This window comes from Rhinoraja longicauda, chromosome 14 (assembly GCF_053455715.1).
Source record: "Rhinoraja longicauda isolate Sanriku21f chromosome 14, sRhiLon1.1, whole genome shotgun sequence".
Taxonomy (NCBI): Eukaryota; Metazoa; Chordata; class Chondrichthyes; order Rajiformes; family Arhynchobatidae; genus Rhinoraja; species Rhinoraja longicauda.
In genome coordinates this window covers 13,500,227-13,517,843 of record NC_135966.1, presented here as the reverse complement: position 1 = coordinate 13,517,843, position 17,617 = coordinate 13,500,227, and the positions used below count along the sequence as shown (strand labels likewise).

Below are 17,617 nucleotides of genomic sequence, written 5' to 3'. Positions count from 1 at the left end.
TCAGAGTACCTTTCTTTGGCAGCTCTGATTCCTCTTCTCAGCTTGTACTTGGCCTGTAGACGTCTGTATCCCCGCTCCTGTAGGCCTCATCTTTTGACTGGCAGTGCTGTCTGAGCTGCTGTGAACCAGGGCTTGTTGTTGTTGAACCAGATCCGGGTCTTTGTGGGAATGCAACTCTCCTCGTCTGTGTGCTCATCGAGGCTTGTGGTTGCTTCCCTGAACACATTCTAATCAGTGCAGTCAAAGCAGGACTGTAGTTTTTCAATGCCCTCACTTGTCCATCTTTTCGTTGTTCTGACCACAGGTTTAGCAGATTTTAGTTTCTGCCTGTAGGTTGGAATAAGGTAAACTAAACAATGATCGGAGAGACCCAAAGCCGCCCGAGGAACAGAGTGATATGCGTTCTTGATTGAAGTGTAGCAGTGATCAAGTGTCCTCTCCCCTCTGGTGGGGCAGGTAACATGAAATCTGTACTTTGGGAGCTCACGACTGAGGTTCCCCTTGTTAAAGTCCCCCAAAACAATGACCATGGAGTCACTCTACCCTCAATACCTGGTCAGCGAGTTGCGTTTGCATCTCACATACGCACGCTTGGGGGTGGGGTGGGATGTAAACTCCAGCGAGAATAAAAGAGGTAAATTCCCTCGGAGAATAAAAGGGTTTGCAGTTCATAAAGAAAGATTCTAGATTGGGGGAACAGACGTTAGATTGGGGGAACAGAAGTTAGATTGGGAGAACAGAAGTTAGATTGGGGGAACAGAAGTTAAATTGGGGAACAGAAGTTAGATTGGGGGAACAGAAGTAGAGAAAGAGAAAGAAATAGCTAAAATGTCTGCCTATGCAACTTAGGTTGTGCCTGTTATATGATATCAGCAATAACAAACATATTAAATTAATGTAATCTTTATTGCTCATTCCATAAAAAGGATTGTGTAAACTGAATCAGTGTGCTTGTTAAAATCCCTATATGTGGCCAACTGAACAGACTCAGACCTTGTCAGTACTTGGATGGAAGATCAATTGGAAGAGGTATTATATGACCCTTTGTTTGTGTTCCTTTACTCTAATTGAACCTCTTCAACTAGATGGTTTCATCAATACATTATCACCATGGTTGCTGTGGCCCAATTCAATAAATTTTAATTGTCCTGTACATCCTCCCCCAACCTCTTTGCAACTTAAAACTAACTTGTTCTTTCTCTTTTCCAGTTCTCATGAAGATTTTTTTACTTGAAACAATGTGCCACCTGAAACAGTGGCAAATGGAATTGAACTCTGACAAGTGTGAGGTGTGCACTTTGATATGACAACCCAGGTCAGGACTTACACGGTAAATGATAGAGCCCTGGAGAGTGATGTAAAACAGAGAGATCTAATAATGCAGGTGCATGATTCCCTGAAAGCAAAGAGTCAGGTGGACAGGGTGGTGAAGAAGGTGTTTGGCACACCTGCCTATATTGGGAAGGATAATGCGTATTAATGTTGGGATATCATGATGCAACTTTACAAGTAGTTCGTGAGACCACACTTGAAAGACTGTGTGCAATTCTGCTTGGCTGCTTGAAGGATGTCAATAAATTGGAAAGAGTGCAGAAGAGATTCACCACAATGTTATCTGGATTTGCAGGATTGAGCTATGGGGAGAGGCTGGATAGTCTTGGATGTTTTTGTCTAAAGTTTTGGAGGCTGAGGAGTGACATTGAAGTGTACATGATCATGAGAGGCATGGTGAAAGTGAATACTTCTTTTTCCCATTGCAGAGGATTCTAAAATGAGAGGGCATAGACTTGAGGTGATAGGGATTTAAGAGGGACCCGAGGGGCAACATTTTCACCCAGAGGGTAGTCCATATCTTGAATGAGCTGCCGGAAAAAGCTATAGGAGTGGATACAATTATGATTTTCAAAAGACATTTGGACAGATATACAGATTGAAAGGATTTATAGGGGTATGAGTCAAATGCAGGCAAATGGGACTAGTCCAGCATGCTAACTTGGTCAGCTTGGACAAGGTGGACTGAAGCGACTGTTTCCATGCTGTGTAGCCTATGACTCCATGCCTTTAAAGTACCCATGACTGGTCTTCTCGCGTTATGATCTGTGGCTTGCCCTAAACCATACAGGACAGTGTGCTTGACAGCATCTGAGTGACTTCTTACACTTCTGTTCTCACTCCCCCATTCCTAGACAGAAGGATGGAGTTCCTCGGATTCTCATTTTCCATCCCACCAGTATGTGCATTCCTTCTTTCTCCCCAACGTCTGTCCATTTTCTTCATTGCTGCATTTCATATTCCTTTGTGTGTATTCTGTCTTGCTCTCTCTCTTTAGCTGGTGCCATTTTGCAGCTTATATATCCTCTATTGAGATAAGATACAAGAGTTGCAAATTGCAAAGCCAGAGGAAGGAATGGAGGGAGAGGGGGAGATACAAGGAACCTCTGTACCTTATGTCCGATGGGAGAGGGGAAAAGAAAGAATGACCTGGGTGGGAGTACATTTGTTATGTTGGCTGCTTTCCTGAAGCAATAGGAAGTGTATTTGGAGTTGTTCAGTGGGGGGTGGAGAGTAGGTGGTTAGATATGATTAGACAAAGACAAATGGTAATATTTACATCTAGGAACGAAGCTCATGACTATTTTCAACTCAACGCCATTGATACAGACAGGCTTTGACCCGCCCCTTTGTTTTGCTGACATCAGAGGTTGTTGTCTTCCTATCATGCTACTTACCTCTTTGGGTCAAAATCAAGCATTTTTGGGGCAACTTTACATCAGCAAGTCATGTGCAACCAGGATGGGCAGTAAAAAAATGGGAATTCCTGTCCTTGTCATGAATTCCCACTTCCTGAGAATAAACTAATTGTTATTTGACAGTATACTGATTGGTCAATACATAACCATCACTGTGAAATGGTTTAGGAAAATAACTGCAGATGCTGGTACAAATCGAAGGTATCACAAAAAGCTGGTTCTTACCCGTAACAACTTCTCCTTTGACTCCTCCCACTTTCTCCAAACCAGAGGTGTAGCTATGGGCACTCGCATTGGCCCTAGCTATGCCTGCCTCTTTGTCGGGTACATCTAACAATCCCAGTTCCGGACGCACACTGGCCCCATCCCCGAATTCTACCTCCGCTACATCGACGACTGCATTGGTGCTACCTCTTGTACCCATGCAGAACTCACTGACTTCATACACTTCACTTCCAATTTCTATCCTGCCCTTAAATATACTTGGACTATCTCCGATATCACCCTCCCGTTTCTGGACCTCACCATCTCCATCACAGGAGACAGACTAATGACTGACATCTACTATAAACCCACTGACTCGCACAACTATCTGGACTACACTTCTTCCCACCCTGTCTCCTGCAAAAAGTCTATCCCCTACTCCCAATTCCTCCATCTACGCCGCATCTGTGCCCGGGATGAGGTGTTTCACACTAGGGCATCAGAGATGTCCTCATTCTTCAGGAAACGGGGCTTCCCCTCTTCCATTATAGACGAGGCTCTCACTAGGGTCTCTTCTACATCCCGCAGCTCCGCTCTTGCTCCCCCTCCCCCCATTCGTTACAAGGACAGAATCCCCCTCGTTCTCACCTTCCATCCCATCAGCCAGCGTATCCAACAAATCATCCTCCAACATTTCCGTCACCTACAACGGGACCCCACTACTAGCCACATCTTCCCATCCCCTCCCCTTTCTGCATTCCGCAGTGACCGTTCCCTCCGTAACTCCCTGGTCCACTCGTCCCTTCCTACCCAAACCACCCCATCCCCGGGCACATTCCCCTGCAACCTGAGATGCAACACCTGTCCCTTTACTTCCCCCCTCAACTCCATCCAAGGACCCAAACAGTCTTTCCAGGTGAGACAGAGGTTCACCTGCACCTCCTCCAAACTCATCTATTGTATCCACTGCTCTAGATGTCAACTTCTTTACATCGGCGAAACCAAACGCAGGCTCGGCGATCGTTTCGCTCAACACCTTCGCTCAGTCCGCCTTAACCAACCTGATCTCCCGGTGGCTGAGCACTTTAACTCCCCCTCCCACTCCCAGTCTGACCTTTCTGTCATGGGCCTCCTCCAGTGTCATAGTGAAGCCCACCGGAAATTGGAGGAACAGCACCTCATATTTCGCTTGGGCAGCTTGCAGCCCAGCGGTATGAACATTGACTTCTACAACTTTAGATAGTTCCTCTGTCCCTCTCTTCCCCCCCCCCTTCCCAGTTCTCCCTCTAACTTCCTGCCTCCGCCTATATCCTTCCTTTGTCCCTCCCCCCTGACATCAGTCTGAAGAAGGGTCTCGACCCAAAACGTCACCCATTCCTTCTCTCCTGAGATGCTGCCTGACCTGCTGAGTTACTCCAGCATTTTGTGAATAAATACCTTCGATTTGTACCAGCATCTGCAGTTATTTTCTTACACAAAAAGCCGGAGTAACTCAGCGGGTCAGGCAGCATCTCAGGAGAGAAGGAATGGGTGACGTTTCGGGTCGAGACCCTTCTGTGAAATGGTGCTCGCATCAAACACATTTAAAAAATATTTTCTCAATTTATACCGGGAGCCTTACTAATATCAATGGCATAACGTTATCAACATCACAAAGGCAATCCAATGTCCATTGGTTAAAAAAACAAGTCACTCTTTTCATTAGATATTTCTCAACAATTCAATCTAAAATTATACAATGTATAATTATGATTAAACACTGTATTTAATGAAATGTCTCTAATTATTTTTGTTAATCTCTTGTTAATATGGATTATTATATGCTAAATTTATTTTTTGGATTGAGTGTCTGTTTACTTTTTTCTGCTTTGCGTTAATGAATCTAGTTACTCTCCGATGACTCTGTACCTATTCTGTAGAGGTTTTAGAAACATAGACATAGAAAATAGGTGCAGGAGTAGGCCATTCGGCCCTTCGAGCCAGCACCGCCATTTATTATGATCATGGCCGATCATCCAGAATCAGTACCCCTTTCCTGTTTTCTCCCCCTTTCCCTTGATTCCGTTAACCCTAAGAGCCACATCCAACTCTCTCTTGAATACATCATGTTTTTACTTTTAAACTTTTACTTTTAATTTTAAAGCACTACTATTACTATTCCTTTATTTTCCTGGCATCTGCAACCTTGTTTGACAACCTCCTTGATGCTTGCTTTCCAACTCGTCAGTAAGTTTGGAACCTTCTTTTAGCACTACTACCTCATATTTACAAAACTTTATTTTGTATTTTCAATTCTGAAATTTGACAGCTTTAAATACCAGTCTCATGGTTTCACTCTTTGAATTGATTAACATAATTAACTGAAACAAAAAAGTAAATTTAGCATATGATAATCTGTATTAACAAGGGAGTGGGAAAATAATTAAGTACTTTTCTTAAATAGTGCCTAATTATAATTCTAATATTACACTAAACTGCTGAGAAGTATCTAATGAAAAGTTTGACTTGTTTTTTTAATCTATGCTAATATTTAATTAATGAGATGTGGCTCATTGCATAGCATCCTCAATTCTGAGCCAAAAGCCAGAGATGTGAACCTCATTGCTCCACTGGTGGGCTTTTGATCAAGTCATTACATGATAGGCCTGACCACTCATTCAATTGACATCAAAAGTCCCACAGCATTATTTTGAGAAAATGCAGCAATAATCCTGATTTTATGATCCACATGTATACTTCAGCCAACAGAATCTCACCCATCCACCTCCCGCCCCCCTTCACCTCCAGAATATATGGTCATTATTACAAATTGATGTGTGTGACCTTGCCACATTTTCTATATTATAAAATCACCCACCCTTAAAAAGTAAAGCATTTTGTAACATAAATTGTGGAAAGTGCTACATAAATGCAACGTTTTCTTCCTTTAACACATTCCAGGTACTTTTCTATTATATTTTAACGTATAATAGTTCTGATAATAATTCAATTGATTGTACTTTTTGATTCAAAGATCGCCCTCACTGCCCAAGCAGTCTGTTACTTTAATTCCTGTAAATTATATGTTTGACTACTGTCATCACCTATGAGTTTTTAGCTTCACAGAGCACAGAATTTGGCCCTTATGGCCCACCTAATCCATGCTGACTGTGAATTAGGTTGCACTAAAGACTTTGTTTTGTTTTGAACTTGTATTGGAATTATTGATTTATTTAATTTGTTTTTGTTATTTATGAGTATGTTATCTCCTCAGATCTCCTTTAAATGTCTCAATTCTTACTTTAAACCAGTGGTCTCTCATTTTAGACTTCCTTGCCCTGGGAAGAAGACTCTATCCATCCTATATTTATACCCCTCATAATTTTATAAACCTCCACAAAGTCACCCCTCAGCCTTCTACTCTTCTCAGTGACAATAAATCCAGACTATCCAATCTCTCCTTATAACTATAACTCTCAATTCTTGTAGTACATTGATGGATTTGTAGGTGAATTTGTTGTGACATGAAATATTGAATGGGGCGAAGCAAAGCATTCTTAGTTTTTGCTAAGTGAATATGCTGATCACAGCAGAGAAATGATGCTGGCCTTCAATTCCTCTGAACTACAGATGCAGGAAAGAAAAATCATTGATGATCAATTTCAAATGTGGAAATCTGCTCTGATGGTTCCTCTTACCAAATAGCACACTGTCTCCACAACCATACAATAAAGATTTGCCACAAGGATAAGGTTCCTAAAAGCTTTCTAAATTCTGGTGCATTTTACCACTAGCTCTTATTGCAGACTCTGGAACATGTCGGTGCCAGATTTGACTGCAGCATTGCAGCATTACAGTATGGTCTAATTCCAGCGTGCCACTGCAATACAGTTTCAGATTTGATTGTGGCATTAACTTCCTCTAACTGGAGCACGCATTACATTATTTCATAGACACAAAATGCTAGAGTAACTCATCGGAACATGCAGCATCTCTGGAAAGAAGGAATGAGTAACTTTCAGGTCTCGACCTCTCCAGAGATGCTGCCTGTCCCTCTTGACTCCAGCATTTTGTGTCTATTTTCAGTATCTGCATCTGCAGTTCCTTCCTTTCAAAACGTTACGTGACCAACTATGCTATTCAAAGGTAATTATTCACAAAATGCTGGAGTAACTCAGCAGGTCAGGCAGCATCTCGGGAGAGAAGGAATGGGTGACGTTTCGGGTCGAGACCCTTCTTCAGACTGAAGGGTCTCGACCCGAAACGTCACCCATTCCTTCTCTCCCGAGATGCTGCCTGACCTGCTGAGTTACTCCAGCATTTTGTGAATAAATACCTTCGATTTGTACCAGCATCTGCAGTTATTTTCTTATACAACTATGCTATTCATATCCAAAAATATTTAATAGCACTGTATTACATTTTAACAAGAGAAATAATGTATTGAACTGTGTTTACCAGGTTTTGTTGAGACAAATAAACAAAATATTAAATATGCATTTGGTATTATTCACTAATGGGTGCTTTTCCTGGTTCACCAACTATGCTATTCATATCCAAAAATATTGAATTGAACCATCAGTATTACATTTTAACAAGGGAAATAATGCCTTTGCCCCTAAGGAAAAAAACTGTGTTTACCACTTTTTGATGAGACGAATATACACAATTTTTAAATATGCATTTGGTATTATTTACTCATGGGTGCTTTTCCTGGTTCATACCGGCCCTAACGTGACCAACTATGCCATTCATATGCAAAAATATTTAATTGCACTGTAAATTTTAACAAGAGAAATAATGCAATGAACTATGTTTACCAGTTTTTGTTAACAGGAATATACAGAATATTAAATATGCATTTGGCATTATTTACTAATGGGTGTTGTTCCTGCTTCCCAGCGGCCAAGCGCTTGAAGCCACTGCTCTCACCCCCGGGGACCATGGCAACGAGCAACCTGACAGCAGCCGCCCGTTTGGCGGTGATGTCACCGGACAGCTTGTCTGTCAATGGCTAGCGCGCTCGGCTGGTGACGTCACTTCCGGCAGCGGTTCTTCGGTTGGTGACGCAGATCTTGTCTAACCATTAGCGAAGAAAATCTACCGGGTGGGGAAAAGAAAACAAAGTCGAAACGTAAAGAAAGCGATTGCAGGAGACGGTTCGAGCAAGTTACAGGCAGCGTTTTCCGACGTGACGGCTGGAAATAAACGATCCCGGGGTAGTCGGTGCCGAGCTCCGTCGCTTGGGCCCGAACCAGTAAGTGTGTGTGTGTGGTGTTGGGGGGGCGGGAGAGGGAGGAGGATCGGCCTGACTTCGAGCAGCCGCGGATTTTTGTGCTGGCGACCGTTGGCACTGAGCACGCGCCGGCGGCAGGGGGAGCAGGGAGCGCGCCTGCGCGATGGTCACGGCCAGCTGTGGCGGGCGGGTGGAAATCCTCCTGGCTGGGGAGGGGGCGAGGGAGGTCCTCCCGGCTGGTGTGGGGGGGGCGGGGGGTTGGGTTGTGTTGGTTGGCGGGGGTCCTCTGGGTTGGGCTGGGCTGGGGGTTGGTTGGCGGAAGCCCTCCGGGGTCGGTGGAGGTCCTCCGGGAGGCGCGGAAGCCCTCCGGGGTCGGTGGAGGTCCTCCGGGTGGCAGTGGGTGTCAAGAGTCAAGAATGTTTTATTGTCATTTGCCCCAGATAGAACAATTAAATTCCTACTTGCAGCAGCGCAACAGGACATGAAAACATAGTACACTGTAAATATAATAAACGAGGGAAAAAGTGTATACACCAAATATGTACATATACATATGTGGTAGGCTTGGGCGCAATGCTGTCAATTTTTTAAATAAAAACAGTCGCCTTTGAAATACTACATTCAATCATAATGTTTAATGTAAACGTCATGCTACAGCGACACATCCCCGATTAGTCTGTAATAGTGAATGCTTTTTAGTAATTTGTATATGTGTAGCCTTATTTTAAGTCGGATTATGTAGTCAACGAGCAAGAACCGAGCACGAAATTGTGCAACTGACGCCCTGGTGCAGATGCCTTCTTCATGTCTATCGAAGGCGAACGTCTCCGGGTGTTCAGTGTGGACAATTGTTTTGATCTCTGTAAATCGGTCATATGTAATTTTGCTTCGGGGGGTGGCAATGGAGGAGGTCGCATATCATTCTGGAAGGTTACTCGGGTGTTATCTGTGAAACTATGTGTAGATTTTGTCGCCATGTAATACAGCGTGCATTGCGTTGTTTTCGGGAAGTTTCTTTGTAATTTGCGCCCGGGCAGCGAAATTTGGCATTTTGCCGCCCTGTGTTCGTGGTTGTTAAGGGATTGAGCACCCTTGGTCATAAACTATGCTGTTCCTAAACAAAAAGTTATACTGAAGAAATATTGGATGTAAGGTTTATTTTCGATATTACCCGCTTCAGGGAATTGGAAGTAGTAGTTTCCTCGCAAAAGATACTCTGTCAACATGCTTTATTAAGCTGTTTATTAATGTATGTATTTAATGAGGATCATATTTATTTACAAAATGCTGGAGTAACCCAGCAGGTCAGGCAGCATCTCAGGAGAGAAGGAATGGGTGACATTTCGGGTCGAGACCCTTCTTCAGACTGATGTCAGGGGGGCGGGACAAAGGAAGGATATAGGTGGAGACAGGACGATAGAGGGAGATCTGGGAAGGAGGAGGGGAAGAGAGGGACAGAAGAACTATCTAAAGTTGGAGAAGTCGATGTTCATACCACTGGGCTGCAAGCTGGCCAGGCGAAATATGAGGTGCTGTTCCTCCAATTTCCGATGGGCCTCACTATGGCACTGGAGGAGGCCCATGACAGAAAGGTCAGACTGGGAATGGGAGGGGGAGTTGAAGTGCTCGGCCACCGGGAGATCAGTTTGGCCAACGCGGACCGAGCGCAGGTGTTGAGCGCTTGGTTTCGCCGATGTAAATAAATTGACATCTAGAGCAGCAGGTACAATAATAGATGAGGTTGGAGGAGGTGCAGGTGAACCTTTGTCTCACCTGGAAAGACTGTTTGGGTCCTTGGATGGAGTTGAGGGGGGAGGTAAAGGGACAGGTGTTGCATCTCGTGCGGTTGCAGGGGAAAGTGCCCGGGGATGGGGTGGTTTGGGTAGGAAGGGACGAGTGGGCCAGGGAGTTACGGAGGGAACAGTCTCTGTGGAACGCAGAGAGGGGAGGGGATGGGAGGATATGGCCAGTGGTGGGGTCCTGTGGGGTGGAAGGTGAGAACGAGGGGGATTCTGTCCTTGTTGTGAGTGGGGGGAGGGGGAGCAAGAGCGGAGCTGCGGGATGTAGAAGAGACCCTAGTGAGAGCCTCATCTATAATGGAAGAGGGGAAGCCCCGTTTCCTGAAGAATGAGGACATCTCTTGACGCCCTAGTGTGAAACATCTCATCCCGGGCGCAGATGCGGCGTAGACGGAGGAATGGGGAGTAGGGGATAGACTTTTTGCAGGGGACCGGGTGGGAAGAAGTGTAGTCCAGATAGCTGTGGGAGTCAGTGGGTTTATAGTAAATGTTCGTCACTAGTCTGCTGTGATGGAGATGGTGAGGTCCAGAAACGGGAGGGAGATGTCGGAGATAGAGGATCATTGTTTCCCCACCCCTCACCTTTCTGATTGTTTTAGATTTGAGTTTTCAACCAGTTTGTATTTAAGTTTGTAGACCAAATGATTCCATCAGTCCATCCGTTAAAATGGGAAGTTCATCCAATGCGTATGTGATTTTATTTTGGGGGAGTTGGAGGCACTAGACTGTAATCAATCGCAATAGCATCCAGCTATAATGCTCTCCATAATGTTTGGGACAAAGACTCGTCATTTATTTATTTGCCTCTGTACTCCACAATTTGAGATTTGTAATAGAAAAAAATTAAATGTGGTTAAAGTGCACATTGTCAGATTTTAATAATGCCATTTTAATACATTTTGGTTTCACCATGTGGAAATTCCAACAGTGTTTCTACATAGTCCCCCCCATTTCTGGGCACCATAATGTTTGAGACACATGGCTTCACAGGTTTTTGTAATTGCTCAGGTGTGTTTAAATACCGCCTTAATGCAGGTATAAGAGAGCTTTTAGCACCTAGTCTTTCCATCACCTTTGGAATCTTTTATTGCTGTTTATCATTATTGATGCTATCAACATGAGGACCAAAGTTGTGCTAATGAAAATTAAAAAAAGCCATTATGAGACTGAGAAACAAGAATAAAACTGTTAGAAATAGCCAAACCTTAGGCTTACCAAAATCAACTTTTTTTGGAACATCATTAAGAAGAAAGACAGCACTGGTGCGCTTACTAATCGCAAAGTGACTGGCAGGCCAAGGAAGACCTCCACAGCTGATGTCAGAAGAATTCTCTCTATAATAAAGAAAATTCCCCGAACACGTGTCCGGCAATCTTCAGGAGTCAGGTGCGGATTTGTCAATGACCACTATCCGCAGAAGACTTCATGAACAGAAATACAGAGGCTACACTGCAAGATGCAAACCACTGGTTCGCTGCAAAAATAGGATGGCCGGGTTACAGTTTGCCAAGAAGTACTTAAAGGTGCAACCACAGTTCTGGAAAAAGGTCTTGTGGACAGATGAGACGAAGATTAACTTATATCAGAGTGATGGCAAGAGCAAAGTATGGAGGAGAGAAGGAACTGCCCAAGATCCAAAACATACCACCTCATCTGTGAAACATGGTGGTGGAGGTGTTATGATTTGGGCATGTATGGTTGTTGAAGTTACTGGCTCACTTATCTTCATTGAAGATACAACTGCTGATGGTTGTAGCATAATGAATTCTGAAGTGTATAGACACATCCTATCTGCTCAAGTTCAAGTTCAAAGAAATGCCACAAAACTCATTGGCCGGCGGTTCATTCTACAGCAAGACAATGATCCCAAACATACTGCTAAAGCAACAAAGGAGTTTTTCAAAGCTAAAAAACGATCAATTCTTGAGTGGCCAAGTCAATCACCTGATCTGAACTCAATTGAGTATGCCTTTTTTATGCTGAAGAGAAAACTGAAGGCGACTAGCCCCCAAAACAAGCATAAACTAAAGATGGCTGCAATACAGGCCTGGCAGAGCATCACCAGAGAAGACACCCAGCAACTGGTGATGTCCATGAATCGCAGACTTCAAGCAGTCATTGCATGCAAAGGATATGCAACAAAATACTAAATATGAAGAGCTCCACTTTTGGTGTTTTATTGGGTATCACATTAATCCCAGTAGTGGTTTATTGATGTAGAATGTGGCTGATAAGCTTTTATTTGTAAATTTGTCATGGTTAATGATATATATTAATTGGACTGACAATTGCCATGTAAAATGGGTTACCATTGTACATGCCACTTACCAGTTTTGGTTGAGAAGTAATTCATTTTAAAACTTTGTAATGTAATAGAATTTAAATGTTAATAAATTCAAAATGTAATATTAGTTTTGAATGTTAGATGCTTCCAAAAAAAGTGGTTTTGATGAGTTCAGAATATAACAATCTATTTTTCCCAGCAATTTAATTGGGAAATCTTTTTTGTCTTGTGACAACAATGACTCAGCAGAGTCTTGCCATCTCAAATTGTTTCTGCTGATTTATATTGATTACAGCCACTTCACCAACCTACATGAGTAAGATTAACATTGCCTCCTAATTTATTTTGTTAATTATTTATCTAGTTAAATTGATGGTCCTAACTTTCAGTAGTTGGAAAAAGTCAAATTGAGATATTTAACTGAAAGGCTGACATAGAAACAGAAGAAATATAGAAAACATAGAAGCATAGAAAAATAGGTGCAGGAATAGGCCCTTCGAGCCAGCTCTGCCATTCAATATGATCGTGCTTATCATCTAAAATCAGTACCTCTTTCCTGCTTTCCCCCCCCCATATCCCTTGAATCCTTTAGCCCGAAGAGCTAAATCTAACTCCCTCTTGAAAACATCCAGTGAATTGGCCGCCACTGCCTTCTGTGGCAGAGAATTTCACAGATTCACAACTCTCTGGGTGAAAATGTTTTTCCTCATCTCGGTCCTAAATGCCCCTTATTCTTAAACTGTGACCCCTGGTAGTGGACTCCCCCAACATCGAGAACATTTTTCCTACATCTCGCCTGTCCAATCCTTTAAGAATTTTATATGTTTCTATAAGATCCCCTCTCGTCCTTCTAAATTCTAGTGAATACCAGCCCATTTGACCCATTCTTTCATCATATGTCAGTCCCGCCATCCCGGGAATTAACAATAGACAATAGACAATAGGTGCAGGAGTAGGCCATTCAGCCCTTCGAGCCAGCACCGCCATTCAATGCGATCATGGCTGATCACTCTCAATCAGTACCCCGTTCCTGCCTTCTCCCCATACCCCCTCACTCCGCTATCCTTAAGAGCTCTATCCAGCTCTCTCTTGAAAGCATCCAACGAACTGGCCTCCACTGCCTTCTGAGGCAGAGAATTCCACACCTTCACTACTCTCTGACTGAAAAAGTTCTTCCTCATCTCCGTTCTAACCTGGTGAACCTACGCTGCACTCCCTCAATAGCAATAATGTCCTTCCTCAAATTAGGAGACCAATAGCCCGATGTTGGGGGAGTCCCGAACCAGGGGCCACAGTTTAAGAATAAGGGGTAGACCATTTAGAACAGAGATGAGGAAGAACTTTTTCACTCAGAGTTGTGAAGCTGTGGAATTCTCTGCCTCAGAGGGCAATGGAGGCCAATTCTCTGGATGCTTTCAAGAGAGAGTTAGATAGAGCTCTTTATGATAGCGGTCAGGGGATAGGGGGAGAAGGCAGGAACGGGGTACTGATTATGCATGATCACGGTGAATGGCAGTGCTGGCTCAAAGGGACGAATTACCTATTGTCTATTGTCTAATATTGCACACCATACACCAGGTGCAGTCTCACCAGGGCCCTATACAACTGCAGTAGGACCTCCTTGCTCCCATACTCGACTCCTCTTGTTATGAAGGCCAACATGCCATTAGCTTTCTTCACTGCCTGCTGTACCTGCATGCTTACTTTCAGTGACTGATGTATAAGCACACCCAGGTCTCGTTGCACCTCCCCTTTTCCTAATCTGACACCATTCAGATAATAATCTCCCTTCCCGTTCTTGCCACCAAAGTGGATAGCCTTACATTTATCCACATTATACTGCATCTGCCCACTCACCCAATCTATCCAAGTCATCCTGCAGCCTCATAGCATCCTCCTCGCAGTTCACACTGCCATCCAGCTTTGTGTCATCCGCAAACTTGGAGATGTCACATTTAATTCCCCCCATCTAAATCGTTAATTTATATTGGAAATAACTGGGGACCCAGCACCGAGCCTTGTGGCACCCCACTAGTCACTGCCTGCCATTCTGAAAAGGACCTGTTAATTCCTACTCTTTGCTTCCTGTCTGCCAACCAGTTCTCTACCATGTCAATACGCTACCCCCAATATCATGTGCTCTAATTTTGCACACTAATCTCTTGTGTGGGACCTTGTCAACGGTTTTTTGAAAGTCCAGATACACCACACCCACTGGCTCTCTCTTATCCATTCTACTTGTTAAATCCTCAAAAAATTCCAGAAGATTAGTCATTCATTTTGTGAGTTGGATTTGGCATAGGTGAATTGCAAACCCAAATTTACTAAAACTTTTAATGAAGAAAAAGAATGTCTGAGGGGAGAGCTTGGGTAGAAACCAGACTACCGTTAATATACAAAGTTAAGCCTTTTTGAAGGATAGATTTGGATTCTGCTCTGTAGTGCTCACCACAAAGAAGCAGTGAGCTATGGTGATAATTTTCTCTTTGAATATGTATGTGCATTGATGCACTGATCTTAAACAGCATTGTCTACTATTGCCCAGATCTATCCTTGCTTTGCTGAGCCTTTAATTCCCTGCACCTCTGTTTTAGTAACCAAGTCTAAAGTCTTCTAAGTCTTTATCAAATGCCTTTTGAAAATGTATGTAGATTATATAGATCTGAAGAAGGGTCTCGACCCGAAACGTCACCCATTTCTTCTCACCTGAGATGCTGCCTGACCTGCTGAGTTACTCCAGCATTTTGTGAATAAATACCTTAGATTATATAGTTGTCCATGCTAGCCAAGATGCCATCACCCATTTGCTGATATCCCTCTCAACCTTATGTAATTGTCTAAATGTCTGTTAAATTTGTTGTTGTAGCTTTCTCAACCACTTTCTCAGCAGCTCATTCCATATGCACAACAACCTCTGTGGAAATAAAATGAGTGCTGGCAACAGCTTGGTAAATCATCTTTGCACTCTTTCTACTTTAATGTTGTCTTTCCTATAGCAGGGTAACCAAAACTAAACACACCAACTACTTCAACGTCATGCACAACTGTAACATATCTTCTCAACTCCTTTCCTGACTATTGAAGACCTGTGTGCCAATTTCAGGGAACTATGTACATGTACACTCCCCTTGGTCCCTCTATTCTACAACAAGTCCCGAGGGCCCTATTGATCATTGTGAAAGTCCTACTTTGTGTTCACTTTCCAAAATGCAGCTTCTCACACTTATCTGTATTGAACACCATTCCTTGGCTCGTTTACCTTGCAGATCAAGTTCCTTCTATAATTTTTGATAATCTCCACTGCCTACAAATAGCATATACAGGTTGATTTTCCAGCAACTGGTGGTCCAGCACCTCCTAATTTGGACAAAAGCTTTAGCGGCCAATGGTTGTGTTGAATTTACCTCCTGCGGCTGGGACTCTTGCCTGGCCGAAGCCAGCAGATTTGTTCCCATAGCTGACTTCCGAGGCTGAAATTGCGGGGTGGTATCTTGGTTCCAGGTGGCCTATGCAGTCTGTTCCGGTAGAGTTTGATTCCTCTCGGAGGCTGTGACCTCTGTTGGTCCGGCAAAGCGGATAATCCAGCAAGGCTCTGGAACCAAGTGTGCCGGAAAATCAGTGGCAGCCCTGTATATGTCTTCTGTGAAATTACTAACCATGTGGTGTACATTCTAATCAAATTATTTAATAAATTTTGAGTAGCAATGAGCCCAACACTGTTTGCTGCGGCACATTACTAATCAGTCTTCCAGTTTAAAAGCATAATTCTACCATCACCCTCTACCTTCCATCAAGGTAATCGTGTATCCAATTAGTTAGCTCTCCTTGGTATCCATGCAATCTATCCAGATTATTCTACCATTTGGAACCTAGTCAATGACCTAGTCAAGTCCATATAGACACATGGACTATCATCAATACTCTTGATTACCTCTTCAAAAAAATTGGAGCAACGCACTTTCCCACGCACCAACCTGTGCTGACTATCCCCAATCAGTCCATGTCTATCCAAATGTTGGTAATCCTGTCACTCAGAATCATCTCCTAAACATGCCACCTCTGATGTTTGGCTCTGTGTGATTTCTCTCCCAGCTTCCCACAAGGTCTGAGGTTAGGCCCTGCGGATTTATCCACCTTGATGTCTTTTAAGACCGCCAATACCTCCACTTTGACAAGTACGATATGAATCAAGACATTACAACATGTTTGCCTTATTTCCTTGGCTTCCATAATTTTCTCTGCAGAAAAAACGGATTAAAATATTTTACATTATTTCATTAAAATATTTTGCCCCACACCTGTGGTTCCAGACATACTTGGCTGTGCTGATCTTTAAGGTGGCCTGTTTTGTCTTTAGCCTCCTTTTATATTCTTAATTTTCCTGTAGAACCATTGGGATTTTTCATTGCCTTGCTTACCAGTTCCATATTGTGTCCTTTTTCTGGCACTGATTTTCATCTTGAGCATACTCCCACACTTTATATATTCATTGAGAAGTGTGTTTCATCCCACTAGGAGTATGTCCCTGAACTCTTGCTATTATGCTTTTAAAAGTCTCCCACTTGCCAGACCTCTTTACCAACAAATAGTCTTGCCCAATAGACTTCATGTTCCTGCCTAATACCTCCAAAATTGGCCATGTCCCACTTCAGACCTGAACTCGTGGACCAGTCCTGTTTTTCTTCATAACTATTTAAAATCGAATTGAATTGTGGTCACTGGATCCAACATACTTTCCAATTGACACTGCAGTCACCTATCCTATCTTGATCCCTCGAAGAAAGTCCAGTGTTGCTCAATAGGACGCTTTCTTGGATACATTTAACAAATTCCATTTGTGCAAACTCTTTGCTGTCTGGTGACCTAGTAGTATTAGGGCAGTTAAATTCTTCCATTGATGCGACCCTATTCTTGCAGTTATATGTGACTTTCCTGTACATCTGTTGCTCTCGTTCCCCTTGACTATCGGGGAGCCTAATAGTCCCATCAAAGTGATTGTCCCCTTCTTGTTTCTAAGTTCTACACTGGGAGCCTTGCTGGACAATCCTGTAAGAATATCCTCTAAAGTACTATTGTTAAGACCTTCTCCATCAAAAGGAAACCACCCCTCTCTTAAATGTATCTCCATCATGCCTGTAGCATCTGTACTCTGGAATATTGAGTTGCCATCCCTGCCCTTCTCTCAGTCATGTTTCTGTTATGACCATAATATTCCAGTCCAAGCCATGTCCTGAATTCATGTCCCGTGCTGTTACATTAAAATAAATGCAGTTTTAACTGCCTATTGTCCCCCTTTTGCAGTGCTCCTGGTTGTCCCAACCAATACTAACAAATCTCCATTGCAGGGTATTGGTCCCCCTCCAAT

At 43.2% G+C, this 17,617-nt stretch overlaps 1 protein-coding gene across 5 annotated transcripts in view; it reads left to right on the top strand.

Annotated features, from left to right (window-relative positions):
- Positions 1 to 7,962: 7,962 nt before the first annotated feature.
- The window catches only part of LOC144600067 (protein FAM13B-like), a 70,639-nt gene continuing 60,984 nt past the window's right edge, over positions 7,963 to 17,617 (top strand). For 4 of the 5 annotated variants that reach the window (XM_078411438.1, XM_078411435.1, XM_078411436.1 and 1 more), the window contains exon 1: positions 7,963 to 8,190. The gene's annotated coding sequence lies outside the window, so the exon portion shown is untranslated. Of the gene's footprint in view, positions 8,191 to 15,112; positions 15,201 to 17,617 lie in introns of those variants that run through there. The other variant, XM_078411437.1, reaches the window with a different exon arrangement.